At 38.6% G+C, this 22103-nt stretch overlaps 1 protein-coding gene and 1 pseudogene across 3 annotated transcripts in view; one reads left to right on the forward strand and one right to left on the reverse strand.

Annotated features, from left to right (window-relative positions):
• The window catches only part of LOC105482822 (leucine rich repeat containing 8 VRAC subunit C), a 104132-nt gene that overhangs the window by 49708 nt on the left and 32321 nt on the right, over positions 1-22103 (reverse strand). The gene's annotated exons all lie outside the window — the stretch shown is intronic.
• On the forward strand, positions 17837-19944 carry LOC139359559 (cytochrome c oxidase subunit NDUFA4 pseudogene; annotated as a pseudogene).

Raw genomic sequence — 22103 nt, forward strand, 5'->3', positions numbered from 1 at the left:
TCTATCCATGACCTAAAGAATATGAAACTTATTCTAGTGTGATTCCAACATGATTGCTAACACTGTTTTATGGCTATCAGGTGGGTAGAGTTAACATTTGTTTTGTTCCACATTTTTTCTGACAGTGGGTAAACAGCATCACCTTTAGCACAATCATACATCATTCAAGGAAACAAGAACCAATTCCAAATGATAGTAGGTATCCTGTCAGTAACCCATTTTGATTAGTGGCCCTGATCAAAATGAACACAAAACAATTTAATAGTTGCTGAGTACATGAAATAAGAATTCAACAGAAAAGAACCCCATGTGTATTACTCATCTATGTTGTTGAATCCAATGGTCAGTTCTCATTCCTTCTTTTGTTGTTTTTTTGGAGACAGGGTCTGGCTCTGTCACCCAGACTGGAGTGCAGTGGTGTGATCTTGGCTCACTGTAACCTCCACCTCCTGAGTTCAAGTGATTCTGTCTCAGCCTCCTGGGTAGCTGGGACTACAGGTATGTACCACCACACCCAGCTAATTTTTGTATTTTAAGTAGAGACAGGATTTCACCATGTTGGCCAGGATGGTCTCAAACTCCTAGTCTCAAGTGATCCACCCACCTAGGCCTCCCAAACTGCTGGGATTATGGGCATGAGCCACTGTGCCTGGCCTTTCATTCCTCATCTTATTTATGAGCAGCATTTCATGTAATTTGACCATTCCTCCCTTGGCTTTTAAAGGACACCATAGCCTTCTTGTTTTCCTTCTACTTCCCTGGCTATTCCTTCATTGTTTCCTCCTCTTCTTTCTGACCTCCTTTTTTGGAGCATCCCAATGCTTACTCTTAGTTCCTCTTGTCTTCCCTAATGCATTCAGTCCCCTTGTGATTGCATCTGGCCTCAATGTTTCAATATCATCTATACTTAACACTTCACAAATTCATATCTCCATCCAGACTCACAGATCCCACTACCTACTCGACATCTCCTCTCGGATATCCACTAGACACATCAAACTCAGCCTGTCCAAAACCTACTCCTGTCCCAGTCCCCTATTCCCCATCCCCATAGCAAACCCTTCTCCACTTATGGCTTTCCTATTCAGTAAATAGCAACTCTGTCTTTCCAGCTGCTTAGGCCACAAATCTTGGAGTCATCCTTGACTCCTCTCTGTCTCATAAAATCACATGCGGTCTGTCAAAAAACCCTCATTTATTGTGTTTTTTCTTTCTTTCGTTTTTTTTTTTTAGACGGAGTTTCTCCCTTGTTGCCCAGGCTGGAGTGCAATGGCGCGATCTTGGCTCACTGCAACATCTGCCTCCCAGGTTCACGCGATTCTCCTGCCTCAGCCTCCCGAGTAGCTGGGATTACAGGCATGTGCCACCATGCCTGGTTAATTTTGTATTTTCAGTAGAGACGGGGTTTCTCCATGATGGTCAGGCTGGTCTTGAACTCCTGACCTCAGGTGATCCACCTGCCTCAGTCTCCCAGAGTGCTGGGATTAGAGGTGTGAGCCACCACACTCAGCCTTGTATTTCTTGATGTATTGCATCTCTACTTCCACAAGAATGCAAGTTTCATGATGACAGAACTTCACTTATCAGTTCTATTGTGTTCATCAATGTGTTACAAGTACCTAGAAAATAATGCTTGGCATGTATTAGATACTCAACTAATGTTTGATGAATAAATGGGTGAATACATAGTAATTTGAGTTAAGAAAGTGGGATATAATTGCTTTTGCAATTTTTATTACTGAAGCTAAAAGCAAAGTATATGTCTGACCCTGCCACGGTAGGAAGATCCCACACACAGGGCCAGGACATTAGCATAGCTAAAGCCAGTGTGAACAAGGGCAAAAGAGGTAAGGAACAGAAATGCCATGATTTTAAATTTATGGGTTCTTTTCAGTTGTACTCAAAGGTTCCACAAATCAAAACAAAGTCATCAGAATATGCTGAAAACATCAGTTGTAAAACAAGTTGCTTTTCTTTTGGCAGTGCAAGGATGGAAATAAAAAGCAGGAGAAAAAAGGCAAAATTTCTCAATTACATAAAAATTATACCTTTCTCTCTTGGGAGAGCATGACTGTAGATTGTGTTTTATTGTACAGTTGTGGCATTCATGACAAAATATTTCTAGGAAAATCCACTGAAGCAGAACATAATTATATGGTTCTGTAGAAATGTATTTAATTAAATGAGAAAATCATAAATGGGTTATAAAATTTTATAACCTGAAAAAGGTCAAAGAGATCATCCAGTCCACACCCCTTACTTTATGGCTGAAAATCCTGAGCCAAGAGAGATTAGGTGACTTGTCCGAGGAACACAGCTAATGGTGAACTATAACTTATAACCAAATCTTTCTTCTTTCCATCTAGAGCTCTTTGTTAATACCACATGATGCTGACTGGAACTGAAAGAAGTTAAACTGTATTAAGAAACAAATAGTTTAAATAGAATTCTTCCTGTACTCAAATTTCTCTTTTCATGTTTCTTATTTGACAATACAAAAGAAAAAATAAACGTACATTAACACATTTAAATTATTCTTAAGCTGTACTGCCCTCATAGCATCATAAAATGATAGAACTCTTGACTCAAAGGAATCTTAAGAGGTAAGCGGAACTTGAAACCCAATTAATACTTCTATCTTATCTTTTCCTTGGAATACTTCTATCTTATCTTTTCCTTGGATAGCTCCATGATATTGTATGTTCAATTAATGGACCAATGACATTATTTGGAAAGTCTTCAAGTTGAGCTTAACCTATTTTTCTAAGAGTGTTGGTGGGGGTGGCAAAAGTACTTCTACCTAGCAATTTTAGTTCTCTTTTAAACAATGAAGATATTATTCCTTTCTGATTATGCTCTTCACATATTTAAAGAAAAATCCTTTTAATTGTGTGTACTTCAGGCTGTACATCTCAAGGCCTTTGCTTTACATGATAGTTTCCACAGTTACCTATATTATTGTAGTCATAGGTCTTTGAATCCACTAAAAATCTATGATCAGTACCTGCTTTTTTCCTCTCACAAGCATAACTCACTTTCATTCACTCATGTGCTTGCTATAAATTATGAGAGGGAATTATATGTCAGGCACTGTGCTAAGTGCTGAGAGAACCCCTCACCCACATGTACACTCATGGGAGAATATTCATTGAAGAAATTCCTAAAAAAACATGAATTGAAACTCCTTTGTAAATGGGGTTGATTATTGTTTCCTGTACCAATAGTGCATTTAAAGAGGTTGTTACAGTATTTTTATTTCACCAAGGATAGAATTTATATCTCATCTCTGTATCTTCAAGAAAGCAGCACAGTGTCTTAGAAGCAGCCCTTGATACAAATTTGTTACACTGAAATAGACTCATCCAGGCTTATCACTCACACAGATAAAGACACACTCAATGGAGCATTTTGTAGTAAGGACCAACTCTTTCATTATGTTATTATCCCCATAGATCGGCCCTGACATTGCAATAAATGAGAGAGAGAGAGACTATTACCGAATAGCTCCATGTTGTAAATAATGATTATTCAAAGAACATCCACTACCGAAGAGAATGTCTGAAATGAGGAAAGAAATCAGGAATAATTTATAATTTCAAAGTTAAATATCATTGAATTTTTAATGTACAATGTTCTGTCACTAGTGCTAAAGAGGATGTGTTGATCAATAATGTCTTCTGAGGTCTTAGCTCGTACCCAAGAAAATGGCCAAATGTGACTCCCTTGTCAGAACACGAACCTATTAAGAAACAGGTGATAGAAAACAAATCTAAACATTAAAGTATTATTAACAAAATAATGATCTGGAATATTGCATTTCTAAATCTCACTGAGATCTTAAAGCTTTAATTTCTTTGGGATTATTGTCAAATAGCTTCAGCTATATGTATATGATACTAATAATTATTTAATGCCTATTCTGCACAATTCAAGTGCATTTAAATTCAGAAATCCTTTCTGAAGTGAAGCTAAGCTGAGATCTAAGAGTCCTTTAAAAACTGTTCATAGAAGATTATCACCAAATGTCAGTCATTTCTTTCCATATCTCTGTTATTCTGAGTATACCTATAGTCTCTCTCAGAAATGGCTCAGCTCTCTGCATCTTACTGGCCTTCTTAGTCACCTCTTCATTCTAATTTTTTTTTCTGTCTCCTTTATCCACTCTTCCATGAGGTAGCATGGATACACACCCCTTCCCAATCCCAATCAGATTCTAAACCCTTGAAAGGGCTGTGTGTTTCTCCTTGAACTCTCAATATCATTGGCTGTGGTTAAGGCCAGGTTTTCAATCACCTTATCAGTCTCAACATCCAAAAGCTAAGTCGAATTCAACTGGGGAAATCTGTAATGACTAGTTTGAGGATCACTGATCTCTTCCTTCAATGTACAGAAAGAGACTGAGGTTTATCTCCAATCCAGTTTTACCCCTTGAACAAAGAGGACACAGGGTTCTAAGCAACAGGTTCTAACAAGGTTCTAACACCACGAACATACAGCGCAGCCGAGAAAACCCAGGCACGGCAGGTGCTGGCAAAGCCATCTGCGGGGAATGCTGCTTGCTTTCTGATGAAGGGCAGCAAGGAGAGGAGGGTACAGAAGGCAAGAAGACTCCTGCCCTCAAGAGCATTAAAACTAACGTTTCTTGTTTATTTTGTAACTTCTGGAATTTACAGTTTTCTGAAAAGGCAAGGGATCACCTTTCATTTTATATTCCTTGCTCTGGGGCCTAGAATACTCAAAAAAAAGGTTTTTTGTTTGTCTGTTTGTTTTCTGAGTTGAACTCTTAATGATTTCATAGGGAGAAAGTTGTCTTTTCTGTTCTGACAAGAAATGTAGCTGGTTTTTCAAATACCTTTCCATAAAAATAGTTGGTAGACTGGTACCTGCACTGTCAACCAAAAAGTGTGATAGGGAAGCTAAAGCAACTTTTTGTCAAACACTTTTCCACTTGCTTTTTGTTTTGTTAAATAGGGGTAACATTTAAAATTTCCAGCTATGTTAAATATAAAAAACTAGGAAACAAAGTAACACTGCTCAGAAACCAAGAGACTGATGTTTAAAGTGACAGACTGAAAGACTAACGGGTTTAGAGTATGATCATTTTTATCTTCCTTTTCAATTAAGCTAATCTTTACAGGAATCTACCATTTAAAATGTACCATCTAGTATCAGGGACCATGGAAGATTTGATAGTTGCAGAAAAACACTAACTGTTGACTAATTATCTTTGGAGCTTTTCAAGAAGGCTGCCTTCCATCTCATGCCAGCTGTTGACTGGTCTTTCCTGTTGGATGAGCTCAGTAAAGTTCGTGATGGAAGGAAAAATTTCAGGTCCTCCAGCCTCCAGGAAAAATGGCTCTTCAGGAGCATTAAAACTGATATGAGGGCCCGGGCGCGGTGGCTCACACCTGTAATCCCAGCACTTTGGGAGGCCGAGGCAGGTGGATCACGAGGTCAGGAGATCGAGACCATGGTGAAACCCCGTCTCTACTAAAAATACAAAAACTTAGCCGGGCATAGTGGCGGGTGCCTGTAGTTTCCAGCTACTCGGGAGGCTGAGGCAGGAGAATGGCGTGAATCTGGGAGGCGGAGCTTGCAGTGAGTCAAGATAGCGCCACTGCACTCCAGCCTGGGCGACAGAGCCAGACTCCATCTAAAACAAAACAAAACAAAACAAAACACAACAAAACAAACAAACAACCAACTGATATGAATGTACCTAAAAATCAGAATGTTAGGTTTTGTCTGTCCAGCTAATGAATATATAATGCAAGGCTTTGTATCTAAAGGAGAAATAATGGTTGGGTTTGGCTCTATATTCAACACATTGATTTAATGGCCATCTTTTCCAAGTTAGACATGTTATGAGTTCCCTCTTCTAAGTCTTCTTTACTCACAGCAGAGCTAAATATCTAATGCAAAGACATTTGATGCTCATAGAGTCACACATTCTAGAAGCTGAGAAAGGGCATGGAAAGTTTCTTTATAGGAAGGCTCTAGGTGGATATAGCCAAATGTTATTGGTCTCTCAAATCTACGTTGTGCCAAATATCTATATGAAAAATATTTTCAGAAAATATGAATCATTTAATTAAAATACATTGTTTCTGAAGATAGATATGTTCTTTAATTTACAAACAGAAAAAAAACCTATCCTCCCTCAAAAAGAAATAGTGAAACTAGGTAACGCATTACACGATAGCAAAGGCCAAAGTCTATGTAGATCCTGAGAAGTCATTACAAAGAACATAAATAATAGCGGCAGGGGCCTTTTGGTACTAATCCCACAACTGGAATGTTCTTTCAATACCCACCCAAGTTGCTTTGTTAACTCCCATGCATACTGCAGACCCAGGTTCTAGCACCACTTGCTCAGGGAAGCTGTCCCCAATCTCTCTGACTCCGTCACATCCAGAGTTTCAGGCTCACATTGTGGATACCCGCTCATGACCCCTGTCAGAGAGTACTTTCCATTTATCTGTGCTCTTGGATTTACATTGGTCTTCCCTAGGCTATAAGCTCCATGAAGGCAGAAATAATTTGTTCTGTCCACCACTGTTTTCCCTAAACTTCACAGTATTTGGCATATAGTAGGTGCTCAATATATATTTATTGGGTAAATAGATGGGTAATTAAAAAGAAAGTTACAAGAATGGTCTAAGTGTAATATCTTGGATTTATTAATTTGCATCCTACGTCAGAAAAAAAAGTAGAGGAAAGAATATAAAGCTCATCAGCTAACTTGGAACAAGATCAAAAGCAGTGCCATCTTCATTGACAAACGGTACAGTATTTTGAAATCGCTTGGAGTTGATATTATTAGTAAGAAAGCTGGCTTGGAGCCAGATGAGGTCTTCCTGAGAAAACCATCTCAAAGATATCCAGAGCCTTGCCAAATATATTTTTAAAAACGGTTTAAAACCTAGAAGACAAGACATGGAAGTCTAGCAATGTATCAACTTGCATGGTGACATCTAAAGCTGATTTCAGAACTGATTTTGCTCAGCAAATTCATCAGGAGGATTAACAAGGCACATTGCGGGTGCTTGAAAAGAACAAAACTGGCTCAAAAGTTGTTAAATTGGGAGGTTTAAATATATTAATCACAAATGCTGAAAAAAAGCATAGAAAGGTCACAGGAATTCAATTAAAACTTTAGGACGAGTAGAAAAAAGTATGGAAGAAAGAAGAAAAAACTTACTTGTAAAAGTCCAACACTTCAAAGAAGAGAGATCTTTGGAAGTTCTGAAGAAGGACTTAGGAATGAAGTGGATGATGTTTTGGGTAGTGGAAAATAGGCTTAGGGCCAAGGGAAAGGACAGGGTTTATGAAACAACTGTGGGGATGTTTGTTTTTACTTGCTCTTGTAATGTTTGATCTTCTTTTCCAATGACCCATCTTAAAAACTTAACACAGACTAATGTTTTAGGAACCTAAAACATTAGGTAACACAGACATAAATTAAAATAGTTTCTACAAAAATAAATAAATAAATAAATATCCACTCAACAGAGAAATGGAAATTGGTGGAAATATAAGTTGGTTCATTTCTATTCAATATCCTGGGATACAAACACAGCCAGACTTGGGATTCTTGTGAGAAAGACGTGGGATGTAGGGGAATGGGGGTGGAGAAAGTTCTAGGATCTTAATGTATCCTTGGTCTTTCTGTTTCTAGAGGCTGAATAGATTATCAATGGAGATAGCTACTGGAGTACAAAGTTTCCAAAGGACAGATGCAGTGTCTTTGAAAGCTTTATATTCCTAGCACTTACCACAATGCCTGGAACTTGATTCATTCTTTCTATAAGTAATAGAATAGCTTTATCTGCAAGGTATTGAGCTCATTAATGTGAATAAAGTGATGAGTAAGACAGACATAATCCCTCTCTTCATGAACCATGCCTTATGGTGGAAAGACAGTAAACAATGACACACAACCATTTAATCACAATTGTGACAAGCAAGATGAAGTAGAAGTTTAGGACACTCTGATAGCATACATTAGGACCTCAGCTACTGGGGGTTTAGGAAGTGATGCTTGCATGGAATTATGAAGTATAGTATAAGTAGTAATAGTTAACTAGGTAAAATTGGAGGCCAGGGCCAGGAGAACATTCCAGACAGAGTGAAGGGTCTGCAATGTAATGGCTTTTTTTTTTTGTTTTACCCCTCTTAAAATGTTTCATTTTGCTATCCATTACTTATAAATGTTTTGTTTCTGTTTATTTTGAATAAGGTTGGACACTGTCATTTTCTATCTGTAGAGACATAAGGATGGGTAGCCTGAGCCAGTCCAGATGATTTGAGACAAGGAGGGCAACACGTGACATGCTCTTGATGGAACTGGCAAAGAGTCACAAGACTCATTCACCAAAAGTTGTTTTGTACGGTATGTGTGAAAATCTACCCATGCTTTCTGTAGACTCATGTAAAGCTTCACAGCTTCACCTTGCATCTGGCTGTTAAATGGGGAAAACTGCCTTCCAGAACATGCAAACTGACTCTGACCTATACTGGGTCATCCTCCACATAATGCCTCAACATTAATTCAGTGTAAAACATAAATTCCATGTTAAAATCTGGCTCAATAGCCCATGTTTGTACCAAGTTCACAAAATTCTCAAGACAGGCACTGAAGGCGATTAGAATCTCAGTGGGCCGGTCATCACCAGTCACGGGCTGCTCAACAATCTCCTGAGACTGAACACACACAGCAACATATGGGTCAACCATGTCTTTACTCCCCTGCATTTATCCAAATGTGTGCCAGCCTGCCATGAGGGCCCCTCACTCAAAATCTACCTAGAATTCTTCCTTAGGAACTGACTTTTGAGCTATACAGAGCGATTGTCTTTGCTCAGAGGATAGTCTCCTTTGATCTGTTTTTTAATTTTCTCTTTTTCTTCTTCCCTTCCTTGAGTATGCCCTTCCTCTTTCCTTTTCTCCCTTCCTCCTCTCTAACCTTCTTCCCTCCCTAACCTTTTTCAACACATTTTACCTAACTACTCAGTGCCAAGCCCTGGGGATAGAAGATAAATAAAAAGCTGTAGTAGAATATTTGACCACTCGGGTGACTGAGGCAGGAGAACCATTTGAGAACAGGTGTTTAAGGATGCGGTGAACTATGATGGTACCCATGAATAGCCACTGCACTCCGGCCTGAGTGACAGAGCCAGACTTCATCTCTAAAAAATACAAAGAAAAAAAAGAGCATATGTGAGTAACAGATCTATCAACCAGGGAACCAAAAAATGTATTATCCCCTTTCTTTGCTCCTCAGCTCTTTATACTGATTCAAACCCAAGGGGCTTGCATAAGCCAGGCCAGCACTGGAAAAGATGCACACCAACTAGCTTTTTAACTCCTGCAGGTGGTTTGCCAAGAGACATGCCAGAGACAAACGGGGTATAAAACCAAGCATGGGACTGCCCTGGGATGAAGATATGACAACAGAAATAACCAGGTACCTTCATTTTCACAATCTAAATTTAAAGATGCAATAGATTCTGATACATTTTTTTGATAAATTCCTTGCTATATCAATTCTTGCAACTTGCTATTCAAAAGCTAAGAACCAAATAGATTTGTATAAGAGATACTTGAATAAACTTCTATATATTCAATATTTTCATCTGTACTTTTTTAAACTGACATTTTTCTGATGAGAAAGTCCACAGCTCTTTTCCAATCTTCAGTGGGATTTGTAAACCCCCCCCCCCAAATATTTAACCACTACACCAACAATGCATTAGCTGTTATGATTATAGAAAGAAAAGCAGAAAACATATGTTGTAAAGAAAGTAGTTACCAGAATTAAACTAGAAAAAAAATGGCAAGAACATGAATGAGTCAGCATGAGGGTTTAACAGGCTAAGGGCATCAGCTTCAAAGAGAAAATGAAATGATTTGGGTTGCCCTGGTAACACCAAGATAAAATGCGGAAATGAAAATGCGAGGTTTAACACTAAGAAAACCTTCTTCAGCACTAGGGTCCCTCACATCATGGAATAAGCTTTACCATGGCAACATGCAAAAAACATGCAAAGGGATTAAATACAGAAAATATCCAAAGGAGTGAAAGCATGGTATTAATAATAAGAACTAAGCTGATCTAATAACTATCCTGGACCTTTCCTTTTTTTGACTCACAGAATTAAATAAGGCGAATGGGAAAGGGTTTGCAGGGATCAAATGAGATTTCCTTCAGTTATATATAATCTTAAATAATTAAAAAAGTTAAACATTATAGATTATTTCCACCCACTCACTTTTCTGCAAATGACATAGAATCTCCACTCATTCTAAAGATCTGGTTTTATTGCAGGAAAAGGCAAAAGAAAAAAGAAACAAACATAAGAAATAGAAACATCCTCCTAGGTTACATTTTCCATGTCCAATCTCTACTTTTTGGAGGAGATCTGTCATTGGTTATTAAGGCAATAAATGACTCCTCTCAAGGGCAGACAATCATATTAATATAGTACTAGAATATAAAAATGATACTTTAGAATCATAGTGGTTGGGAGCATAGCACTGAAGTCAGGGTGCCTGGGTCTGTATCCTGACTCTGTCACTTGTAAGCTGGGTGACCACAAGCAACTTACTTAATCCTTCTGTTTTCTCATCTTGAAAATGGGGAAAAGAATAGTATCTTGCTTCACAGGATTGCTGGGGAAGCACGTAAGAGTGGCAAACACTAACAGTGGTACTAGGCAGGAATTAGCACTCAATAGATGACAGCTACTAATATTAGCAATAGAGATGACAATCATATTTGATAATTATAAAGAGTTTGTGATTTTTAAACATTTTATTTTGGTAAGAGCATAACGTAAGATCTACCTGCTTAAAATTTTAAGCATACCATATAGTTTGGGTAACTACAGGTACAATGTTGTACAGCAGATCTTTAAAGCTTACTCATGTTGCAAACAAACTTGATGCCCATTGATTAGTATTAATAGCTCCCCATTTCCCCATCTCCCCAGCCCCTGGCAACCACCAGTATTCTCTTTGATTTCATTAATTTGACTATTTTAGATACTTCATATATGGAATCATATATCTTTCTGTGACTGGCTTATTTCACTTATCAGAATGTCCTCATTCATCCATGTTGTCACATATTGCAGAATTTCCTGTTTTTTAAAGGCTGAGTAGTATTCCATCGTGGGTATATACTACATTTTCTTTTTCTATTCATCTGTCAATGGACATTTTGGTTATTTTTACATCTTGGTTATTGTGAATAATGAAGTTTACTCTTAAGAATAAGAATTTATCGGTGTTTGGAGACTTCTGTCCTAACTTGAGGTACCATACTAAAATAGAATTCTTTCTAAAAACAGAAGAAATAAACTTTAAAAAATTGTGTTGGTTAAATAGGAAAGAAAAGGTATATAATTGACATATAATGTTATCATGCTTACTAACTGCCAGGCATTAAAAATGTTATCTGTTGAACCTCCACATTAAACCCTTGAAGTAGGTATTATCTTTGCTGTACAGAAGAGGAAACATACAAAGAGAGATTAAATAATTTCTCCAAGATTGGAAAGCCTGTGAAGGGCATAGCAAAAATTCCAACTCAGGGCTTTCAGATTCCAATGTCCAAGCTCATTTCACTTAAAGAGGGAAATTATTTTAGTTTCTAACAATCTCCTTTACGGGAAATTTAGACTTGATATCCATTGGCAAAAGCACCTATTTGGAAATTCACCTCTTTCAGGATTGCATTCAGGGAAATCATATTTGTGACTTGAACACTGTAGCCTAAAATCTGACACTGAGAGAAATCCAGTCTGAGAAATGATCTTTTTAGAAGTTATAAAGGATTCTGCTTCTGTCCATGAAGAAGTCACTAGGGTGAAACTTACCCTTCTATAATAAATAGCTAAAAAAATAAAATTTTACCAGAGCCACTGAAGCTCTTTTGTGTTATGCTCTTGGTTATACCTGTTTTTCATTTGATGCTAAGTCCTTGGGTGGAGAATGCAGTCCCCAGATATTGCACTGTTCCAATCTCCTTTAGGGGGATCTGTATGTGATTTCCAGGAACTTGGTGCAGCAAAACAGTGAGAACCTTCTATACTGAGAATTTGAATACTGGGAAATATATACCAAATGAAAACAGAAGGACAGTGACCACTTCCTTCCTTTTCCTTGTTCAAATTAATATAATCAAGATACTTAAGTATTTAACCATCTTTTACCCCATGAAATTTATCAGCATCTTCCCTTCCCTGATGTTTCAGCTAAGTGTTTTGCTTTATTGTAGATACGCCAACAATGAACATTCGTTTTTCTATGACTGGTTCAAATGCTGTTTGTTAAAATTATTATTATGACTTTGCACTTCTGTCTTCTCCATCCAGGGCCCACAATATTTCCAGAAGCAGGAAATGGAAAATACTTTAGGTAAACTTTATGTAAAATATTCTCATGGGTACCTAAAGTCTCTTTCTTTTTTTTTTTTTTTTTTTTTTTTTTTGAGACGGAGTCTCGCTCTGTCGCCCAGGCTGGAGTGCAGAGGCCGGATCTCAGCTCACTGCAAGCTCCGCCTCCCGGGTTCACGCCATTCTCCTGCCTCAGCCTCCCGAGTAGCTGGGACTACAGGCGCCCGCCACCTCGCCCGGCTAGTTTTTTGTATTTTTTAGTAGAGACGGAGTTTCACCGGGTTAGCCAGGATGGTCTCGATCTCCTGACCTCATGATCCGCCCGTCTCGGCCTCCCAAAGTGCTGGGATTACAGGCTTGAGCCACCGCGCCTGGCCCCTAAAGTCTCTTTCTAATCCATGGGTTGACAGCTTGAGTTTTGCCAACTAACTCACTCTTGATGTTAAAAGATATCAAAACATAGCAAACCACTTTAAAGTTTTAGCTCTTTTAAGGCAATGTGGCTTAGGATGTGATTTCTCAGCAACCTGAGTTCCAAGGCTCAAATGCCCTCAGCTTAGATTTTCCTCATCCCATCAAACACTGCCCAGCAAGTAGCTCTATTACTGCTCTCCTTTGTATTTTACCTAAATTTCTTCCTCCCACTACCCCAGGTTTACTCCTTTTTTAGTTTTTCCTAATATAAGTAACTCATGCTCTGGCTGATGGATTGGGTGTGAGGTTTGAGACAGAAGAATCAATATGAGTCCAATATTTTTAAGTTGAGAAGCTGAAATCATGGAGTTGCCATTTTATAAAGAGAGTGAGAAGCTGCAGAAAGTAGGTTTAGGGAGTGGGGAATAAGGAGTTTGGATAGAGACATCTGAAATTTGAGATGTCTACTAGACTTCCAAGTCGAGGGGCTCCACAAACAGCTGGATATACTGGACTAAAGATAGGAAAGATCTGGGATAGAGATAGAAGTTCGGGAATCATTAGGGTTATAAAAAGTGGTAGGATGAAACCACCTAGGGAGCATATAGAGAGGGGAAAACTATCTAAGGACTTCCTGTAGCAAGGAGCATTCTGCCACCAGATATTGGCATGAATATTGTTTTCTCACTTCCCTCAGGTCTCTACACATATATCATTATTGGAGACACCTTTTCTGGCTACCCTATTGAAAATATTAATACCAACTCACCAAAAGCAAGAGCATGCCATCCCAGCACTCCCTTTTTCATTCCCTAAGTTGCTTTCCTCAATAGCATTATCTTTATCAGATATACTATACAGGTATTACTCATTTAGTTGTACTTCTGTCTCTCTGCTGCATCATAAGGTAAGCTCCTAAGAAATGGGGACTTTATTTTGTTCACTCATGTCTCCCAGAGCCTAGAACAGTATCTGGCACATAAAAAGTACTCAGTAAGTAATTGCTGAACCAATGAAATGAGAAATGAGCATCTACTTAATCTGAAATTCTCCCAGTTATTAAAATGAATAACAGAAATGTTTATGTGACTACCAGAAATTAGAGTAAGGTGCACTTGGTTTTGAGGAAGAGAACACCAGATTTCTTTTGTACCACTCTGCATTTTCTCATGATACTTGCACTCTGTTTAGGGGCAAAGAGGAAGCAAAGAAGTCATAAGAGGCCACCTGAGAGATCTGCATGGAGCTGGAAAAAGACAATTCTATCTTATTTAGAGTTGGGAGAAGGAATTAAGGACAGGAGTGGGACAAGAGGTGCCCTGGGCCTCATTTGTTTTGAATCATGGGCTCCTTTATATTATTAACAGTATCATGTTTTTTCCTCTACTCACATTGCCGGCCTCTGTCAACTTCCAGGGACCTACCATGGAATAAGGCGAAGACTGTAAGAAGGGAATGTACATGTTTATTAAGCAACAGCAGTGCAATAGCGATCATTGATCGTTTCGGTCAAAATGCAGTCATATGTTGTTTAACAATGGGGATATATTCTGAGAAATGCATCATTAGGCAATTTTGTCGTGTGGACGTCATAGAGTGTACTTATACAGTCCGAGACGGTGTAGCCTACTATACACTTAGGCTACAGGGTTTGGCGTCTTGCTCCTAGGCTATAAATCTGTACAGCATTTTCCTGTACTGAATCCTGTAGGTAACTGCAACACAATAGTATTTGTGTATCTCAACATAGGAAAGGTACAATAAAAAAAGCATAAAAGATTAAAAATAGTACACCTGTATAGGGCACTTGCCACGAATGGAGTTTGCAGGACTGGAAGGTGCTCTGGATGGGTCAGCAAGTGAGTGGTGAGTGAATGTGAGGGCCTAGGATGTTACTTTGCACTGCCGCAGACTTCATAATAATAAACACTGTACACCTAGGTTACACTAAATTTATAAAAAATATTTTTCTTTCTTCAATAATAAACTGTAGGTTATTGCAACTTTTTTACTTTTTAAACTTTAAACATTCTTTTTAACTTTCTGTCACTTTCATAATAACATCTGGCTTAAAACACAAACATATTTTATAACTGAACAAAAATATATTTTATTCCTTATTCAGTAAGCTTTTTGTTATTAAATTATTATATTTTGCTTTTTAAACTTTTTAACTAAAAACGAAGACACATGTATATTAACATGTATATTAACCTAGGCCTAAACATATGCAAATCAAAACACATAATAAATCACATAAACAGAACCAATGACAAAAATCACATGATTATCGCAATAGAGGCAGAAAAGGCCTTCAACAAAACTCAACACCCCTTCATGCTAAAAACTCTCAATAAACTAGGTATTGATGAGATTATCTCAAAATAAGAGCTATTTATGACAAACCCACAGCGAATATCATTACTAATGGGAAAAGCTGAAAGCATGCCCTTTGAAAACAGGCACAAGACAAGATGCCCTCTCTCACCACTCCTATTCAACGTAGTATTGGAAGTTCTGGCCAGGGCAATAAGGCAAGATAAAGAAATAAAGGATATTCAAATAGGAAGAGAGGAACTCAAACTGTCTCTGTTTGCAGATGACATGATTGTATATTTAGAAAACCCCACTGTCATCTCCCTAAGCTGATAAGCAACTTCAGCAAAGTCTCAGGATACAAAATCAATGTGTAAAAATCACAAGCATTTCTATACATCAATAATAGACAAACAGTCAAATCATGAGTGAACTCCCATTCACAATTACTACAAAGAGAATAAAATACCTGGGAACACAACTTACAAGGGATGTGAAGAACCTCTTCAAGAACTACAAACTACTGCTGAAGGAAATAAGAGAGGACACAAACAAACATAAAAACATTCCATGCACATGGATAGAAAGAATCAATATTGTGAAAATGGCCACACTGCCCAAAGTAATTTATAGATGCAATGCTATCACCGTCAAGCTACCACTGACTTTCTTCACATAATTAGAAAAAAACTACTTTACATTTCATATGGAACCAAAAAAGAGCTCACATAGCCAAGACAATCCTAGGCCAAAAGAACACAGCTGGAGGCATCATACTACCTGACTTCAAACTATACTGCAAGGCTGCAGTAATCAAAACAGCATGGTACTGGTACCAAAACACATGTATAGACCAATGGAACAGAACAGAGGCCTCAGAAATACCACCACACCTCTACAACCATCTGATCTTTGACAAACCTGACAAAAACAACCCATGGGGAAAGGGTTCCCTCTTTAATAAATGGTGTTGGGAAAACTGGCTAGCCATATGCAGAAAACTGAAACTGCACCCCTTCCTTACAGCTTATATAAAAATTAACTCAAGATGGATTAAAGACTTAAATGTAAGACCTAAAACCATAAAAACCCTAGAAGAAAATCTACGCAATACCATTCAGGACATAAGCATAGGCAAAGACTTCATGACTAAAACACCAAAAGCAATGGCAACAAAAGCCAAAATTGACAAATGGGATCTAATTAAACTAAAGAGCTTCTGCACAGAAAAAACAAACAAGCAAACAAAAACTGTCATCAGGGTGAATAGGCAACCTACAGAATGGGAGAAAATTTTTGCAATCTATTCATCTGACAAAGGGCTAATATCCAGAATCTACAAAGAATTTAAACAAGTTTACAAGAAAAAAATCAACACCATCAAAAAGTGGGCGAAGGATATGAACAGACACTTCTCAAAAGAAGACATTTATGCAGCCAACAAACATATGAAAAAAAGCTCATCACTGGTCATTAGAGAAATGCAAATCAAAACCACAATGAGATACCATCTCACACCAGTTAGAATGGTGATCATTAAAAAGTCAGGAAACAACAGATGCTGGAGAGGATGTGGAGAAACAGGAACACTTTTACACTGTTGGTGGGAGTGTAAATTAGTTCAACCGTTGTGGAAGACAGTGTGGCAATTCCTCAAGGATCTAGAACCATAAATACCATTTGACCCAGCAATCCCATTACTGGATCTATGCCCAAAGGATTAGAAATCATTCTACTATAAAGGCACATGTGTACGTAGGTTTATTGCAGCACTGTTCACAATAGCAAAGACTTGGAACCAACCCAAATGCCCATCAATGATAGACTGGATAAAGAAAATGTGGCACATATACACTGTGGAATACTATGCAGCCATAAAAAAGGATGAGTTCATGTCCTTTGCAGGGACATGGATGAAGCTGGAAACCATAATTCTCAGCAAACTAACACAAGAACAGAAAACCAAACACCACATGTTCTTACTCATAAGTGGGAGCTGAACAATGAGAACACATGGACATAGGGAGGGGAACATCATACACTGAGGCTTGTTGGTGGGTGGGGTCTGGGGGAGGGATAGCATTAGAAGAAATACCTAATGTAGATGACGGGTTGATGGGCACAGCAAACCACCATGGCACGTGTATACCTATGTAACAAACCTGCAGGTTCTGCACATGTATCCCAGAACTTAAAGTATAATTTAAAAAGAAAAAAGAAACATAGGGAAATAATATCTACCACATGGTGGGGAAGACAACACAATACTAAATTTGTGGTGTTCAAGAGTCAGACAGTTAACCTTTTTCCATAACTAGCATTATTCAGGTCTCTTACTGGAGTTTAGGGCTCTATTTTACGAGGAATATGGAAACATATTACATATTACATTTAAGGGCAAAAAAATTTTACCTACAAAAATATATTCAGATTCCAATGATTTCTGACCCATCTTAACTACTACCCTGATCCAAGCCACCATCATCTCTCAATTAGATTATTGCAATATCTTCCTGACTAGTCTCTCCACTTCTACCAACGACCCCTAGAGTCGTCTCAAGTGAGCAACCAGAATGATCCTGGGTTTCTTCTCCATTCAAAATCCTCTAATAATTCTCCATCTCACGCAGTGAAAAAGCCAAAATCTTTACAAAAGTCCTAAAAGGCCCTCTGCAATCTCACTGCCACCCCACACCAGTCTCATAGTTCTCTCCTGCACACCTGCTTTGCTCCAGCCACACTGGGCCTTCTAGCACAAGCTTGTCCAATCTGTGGCCTGCAGACCGCATGTGGCCCAGGATGGCTTTAAATACGACCCAACAGAAATTTGTAGGCTTTCCTAAAACATTATGCGATTTTGTGATTTCTTTTTCTTTTAGCTCATCAGCTATCGTTAGTGTATTTTATGTGTGGCCCAAGACAATTCTTCTTCTTCCAATGTGTCCCAGGGAGGCCAAAAGATCGGACGCCCTTGTTATAGTGGCTTCTTGGCACCCCAGGTTCACTCCTGCTTTTGCATTTGCAACGCCTCTGTCTGGAATTCCATCTTCCTGGTATCTGCAGGGCTCAATCCTTCATCTTCTTTAGGCCTTGGCGAAACTTGCCCAGATTTCAAACACTTTTCACCATTTCCATCACTACTCCTCTGTTCCAAGCCTTCACCCTCTTATTTGAATAATACTGCAAAGCCGATTTAATATCACACCGTATCTCAGCCATAGCACTCCCTTTCCTCCTGCCCTGCCTTATTTTTCTCCATAGCACTTAACACCTTTGAACATACCATATATATTTTAGCTAATTATGCATTTCCTTTTCTTTCTCCTCCCTCTTGAATGCAAGTCCCAGGAGGGCAGAAATTTTTGCCCAATTTGGAAAATGTTTTGTCCCTAATGCCCAGAAGAGCGTCTGGCCCATATTTATCATTCAGTAGATATCTGTTAATTAAAAGAGTAAAGTGGTAGAAACAGAACCTATAAAGAAACACTATGGAGATACTACTTAGCCCAGAGCCTAGTGGCTAAGCTGGTTCTCTCCTTTCCAATCGGAGGCCTCTGCAGCAAACATGCTCTGCCAGATCATCACTCAATCCAAGAAGCATCTAAGCTTGATCCCCCTCTTTGTATTTATTGGAGCTGGAGGTACTGGAGCAGCACTGTATCTCTCGTGTCTGGCATTGTTCAATCCAGATGTTAGTTGGGACAGAAAGAGTAACCCAGAGCCCCGGAACAAACCGGGTCCCAATGATCAATACAAGTTCTACTCAGTGAATGTGGATTACAGCAAACTGAAGAAAGAAGGTCCAGATTTCTAACAAATGTTTCACATCAAGGTCTTCCAGAAGCCATCCACACAATTTTCCGCTTAACCAGGAAATACTTCTCTCCTCTAAATGCATGGAGTCATTTTGATGTAATCTATTGGCGATTATGCTGATTAGTAAATAACTGAAACTTGGAAAACAAAACAAAACAAAAAGAAACACTACGTAAATTGAGACAAGCAAAGGAATACAAAAGGCTACCAGAGGAGTCCAGAGCCTGGACGTCCATGGATAGACTTCAGTGCCAAATACAAAAATGCTTCAACTTTGCACATTACAGGCTTTAAACTGCTGCATGAGAGATTTAGGAAGAAACAACCCATTGTTAAATGACCAAATAAATGGTTGCAGGATGAAATCCGAGGGTTGGTCATGCCAAGGAGATGTGAAAAATAGGACAGTGAATCATGTTTCGATGGTGAGCTTGCTGTCTGGAGGCCGGGTGCTGGATGAGAAAGGTTCTTTTGCTCCACTAGGAGCTTAAGATGAGTATTTCTCCAGGAGCCAACATTACTTACTGAAACGCAGAAAGTGCACATGTTTTCAAAGGGAAAGCATATGGACTAGTATTAAATTAATAACTTCTGATTGCAAAACCTGTTGACAGAATTTGGCTGAGCTAGTCTCCTGAAATTTATTAGGGAACACCTGGGGGGAAATAAAACCTAGGATAGGGAGGAAGAGTGGTTCTCAACCTTGGCTGCACATTGGAATCACCTGGAGAGTTTTACAAACACTGATGCCTGGGTGCAGTTAAATCAGAACCCCTGGGGTGGGGCCCAGGCATGAGGTTTTTGTTTTGTTTTGTTTTGTTTTGAAGGTCCTCAAGTGATTCCAACATGTAGGTGAGGTTGAGACCTATTCTCCCCAAAATATCTGTTTCTTCTGTTTGTGATAAAAAGTACAGCTACGTGCTAAGTGAGGTCTTAGGGGGAAAACCAGAGCTTTATCTGGACTACCAAAGGCAGCGTTTGCTCACTTAAAATGATTTCAGTGCTCCATAAATGTATATTTTAATATCACATCTTCGGTTAATAGTTACCTGGACACCGCCTCTTCCCAGATCAGGACTGTCAGGCTTCCCCACACAGCCCACCCTCTCTCAGGAAGAGCATGCTGTTTGGATAATATTTGAAGGGGTCTCAGACCACAGCTGCAGTGTCCTATTTTGGAAGCCCGTGGCTGAGTATTTTCATAAGCAGTCCAAGATCAACACTTTCCTACTTGCTCTGTTCACCCCTTCACTCCCCTGGGTTATTTATATTCTCAACTATCTCCACTCCCACACTGTAAATTCTGTAAGGGCAGAGACCACGTTGCTCATTTCACATGCCCAGTCCCTGACCTAGTTGTCTGAGCCGTAACAGTTTTGCATGACACAGAGCTAGGTCCACATGTACAGCAATGATTTACCCCTCAAAACAGTTTCTCAATGTAGATGATGCTTTGAACATTAAAACTGTAGTTCTGACGGGGTCCATATTTATAAATGTTTTGTTTTAGAGTAACAGTTCATTACCATTTTATTGACAGTTTTAATACTAACAGTTAATTACTGTTACTGTAAAATGAAGTTCTCTTTCTGTATAAAGGAAAACCCCACCACTATCATAACATGAGCTGAGGTTTACTGTGTACTTAGAAGTGCCAGGCACGTCATACATATTACATTACTTAATGCCCAAATGTCTCTGGGCTCCAGGTACTATCAGCCTACTCTTACTGAAGAAATGGAGGCTTAGGAAGGTCAATATTCTGCCTGGGGTTACAGAGTGGTAAGCAGAGGGGCCTGCGTACAATCTAGGTAATCTGGTTTTAGAACGCGTTAATCTAAGTCACTAAACCTAACATTCCATAGACAACAGAACAAAACAATTGAAAACTGAGTTGAATTCCTTCTTGAATGAATTTAGGAATTAGTTAACAGGAAAGGGTATTTTCCTTTACAGAAGTGTTTCATAAAAACTGGGATAGCTGGACTTGGTGACACAGTCTAGCTACTTGGGAGGCTAAGGTGGGAGGACTGCTTGATCCCCAGAGTTTGAGGCAAGCCTGGGCAACATAGTAAAACTTCATCACAGACACACACAGACACACACACACACACACACAAAACAAACTGGAGAAGACACTACCTACAATTTCCTATTAATTCTCATTATAATATCAGAGACACTTCTAAATATATATCATACTTAGAGTGTAATATACACATACTCAGATACGTTGTCTTTTAAATTGGTTTGCTTTTTCATTAGCAGTGGCTCCTAATTCTTTGGCTATAAATCTTTTCGCTCTATAGCCTCTTGGTCAGGCACTTATAACTTTAAAGAATTTCAAGAGTGGAATCTACACTTCGCTCAAGAGCTAAATGAGAGTACAGGTGGTTCATTTCCCTGTCAGAAATGTGCCCATTTTCAGCATATGGTACATACATATTTCCAAGACACATTTTATGGTTTATCACTCAGAATGAAAAATAATGAAACGAATGTTACATTTTATATCAATTGTTTAGTTTTGGAAGGATAATGAGGATTTCCTTAATCCTGTTCATAGGTGATCCTGATATAAAAATAGAAATGGTATTTAGGTATAATCTTTCTTAAAATGAGGACATAGCTGCATATTTTTAAAATGTAGTGATTCTACCACCTTCCCCACTTCCACTACATAAAATGCCTTGGCATCTGGGATGTTGAGATATGAATAATTACTATTTTAAAACTTTACTGAGCCTCAGAATTTTTAAAGCCTTTTTCAGATTATATTCTAAAAATAAATATATTTTCAAACAGTCTTCATTCCAGGTTTCCAAGCAAACACACCCGAATACATTAATTAATATTTCAGGCCCTTAGACTGTTTTCAAATACTATATTTAACAATGCTTATGATGATCACTCAAATAATTCTGATTCAGTTCAAGTATGTCAACAGGAAGAGGTCTGGCAGAAATATAAAAATTCTAAGCAAAGTCATTCTGAGACTCAAACAACTCCAATACCAGAAATGCTAGTTAAACCAAACAGTAGTGTGGCCAAAGAACATCAAGGAAAACTGCTGTTTTCAAGATTTGTGGTTTCCTTATATAAGGAGCCTATTCTGCTCTTGGATGTGGCACAAGGGGGCTTTTCGAAAGCATGGTATAT

This window comes from Macaca nemestrina, chromosome 1 (assembly GCF_043159975.1).
Source record: "Macaca nemestrina isolate mMacNem1 chromosome 1, mMacNem.hap1, whole genome shotgun sequence".
Lineage (NCBI taxonomy): Eukaryota > Metazoa > Chordata > Mammalia > Primates > Cercopithecidae > Macaca > Macaca nemestrina.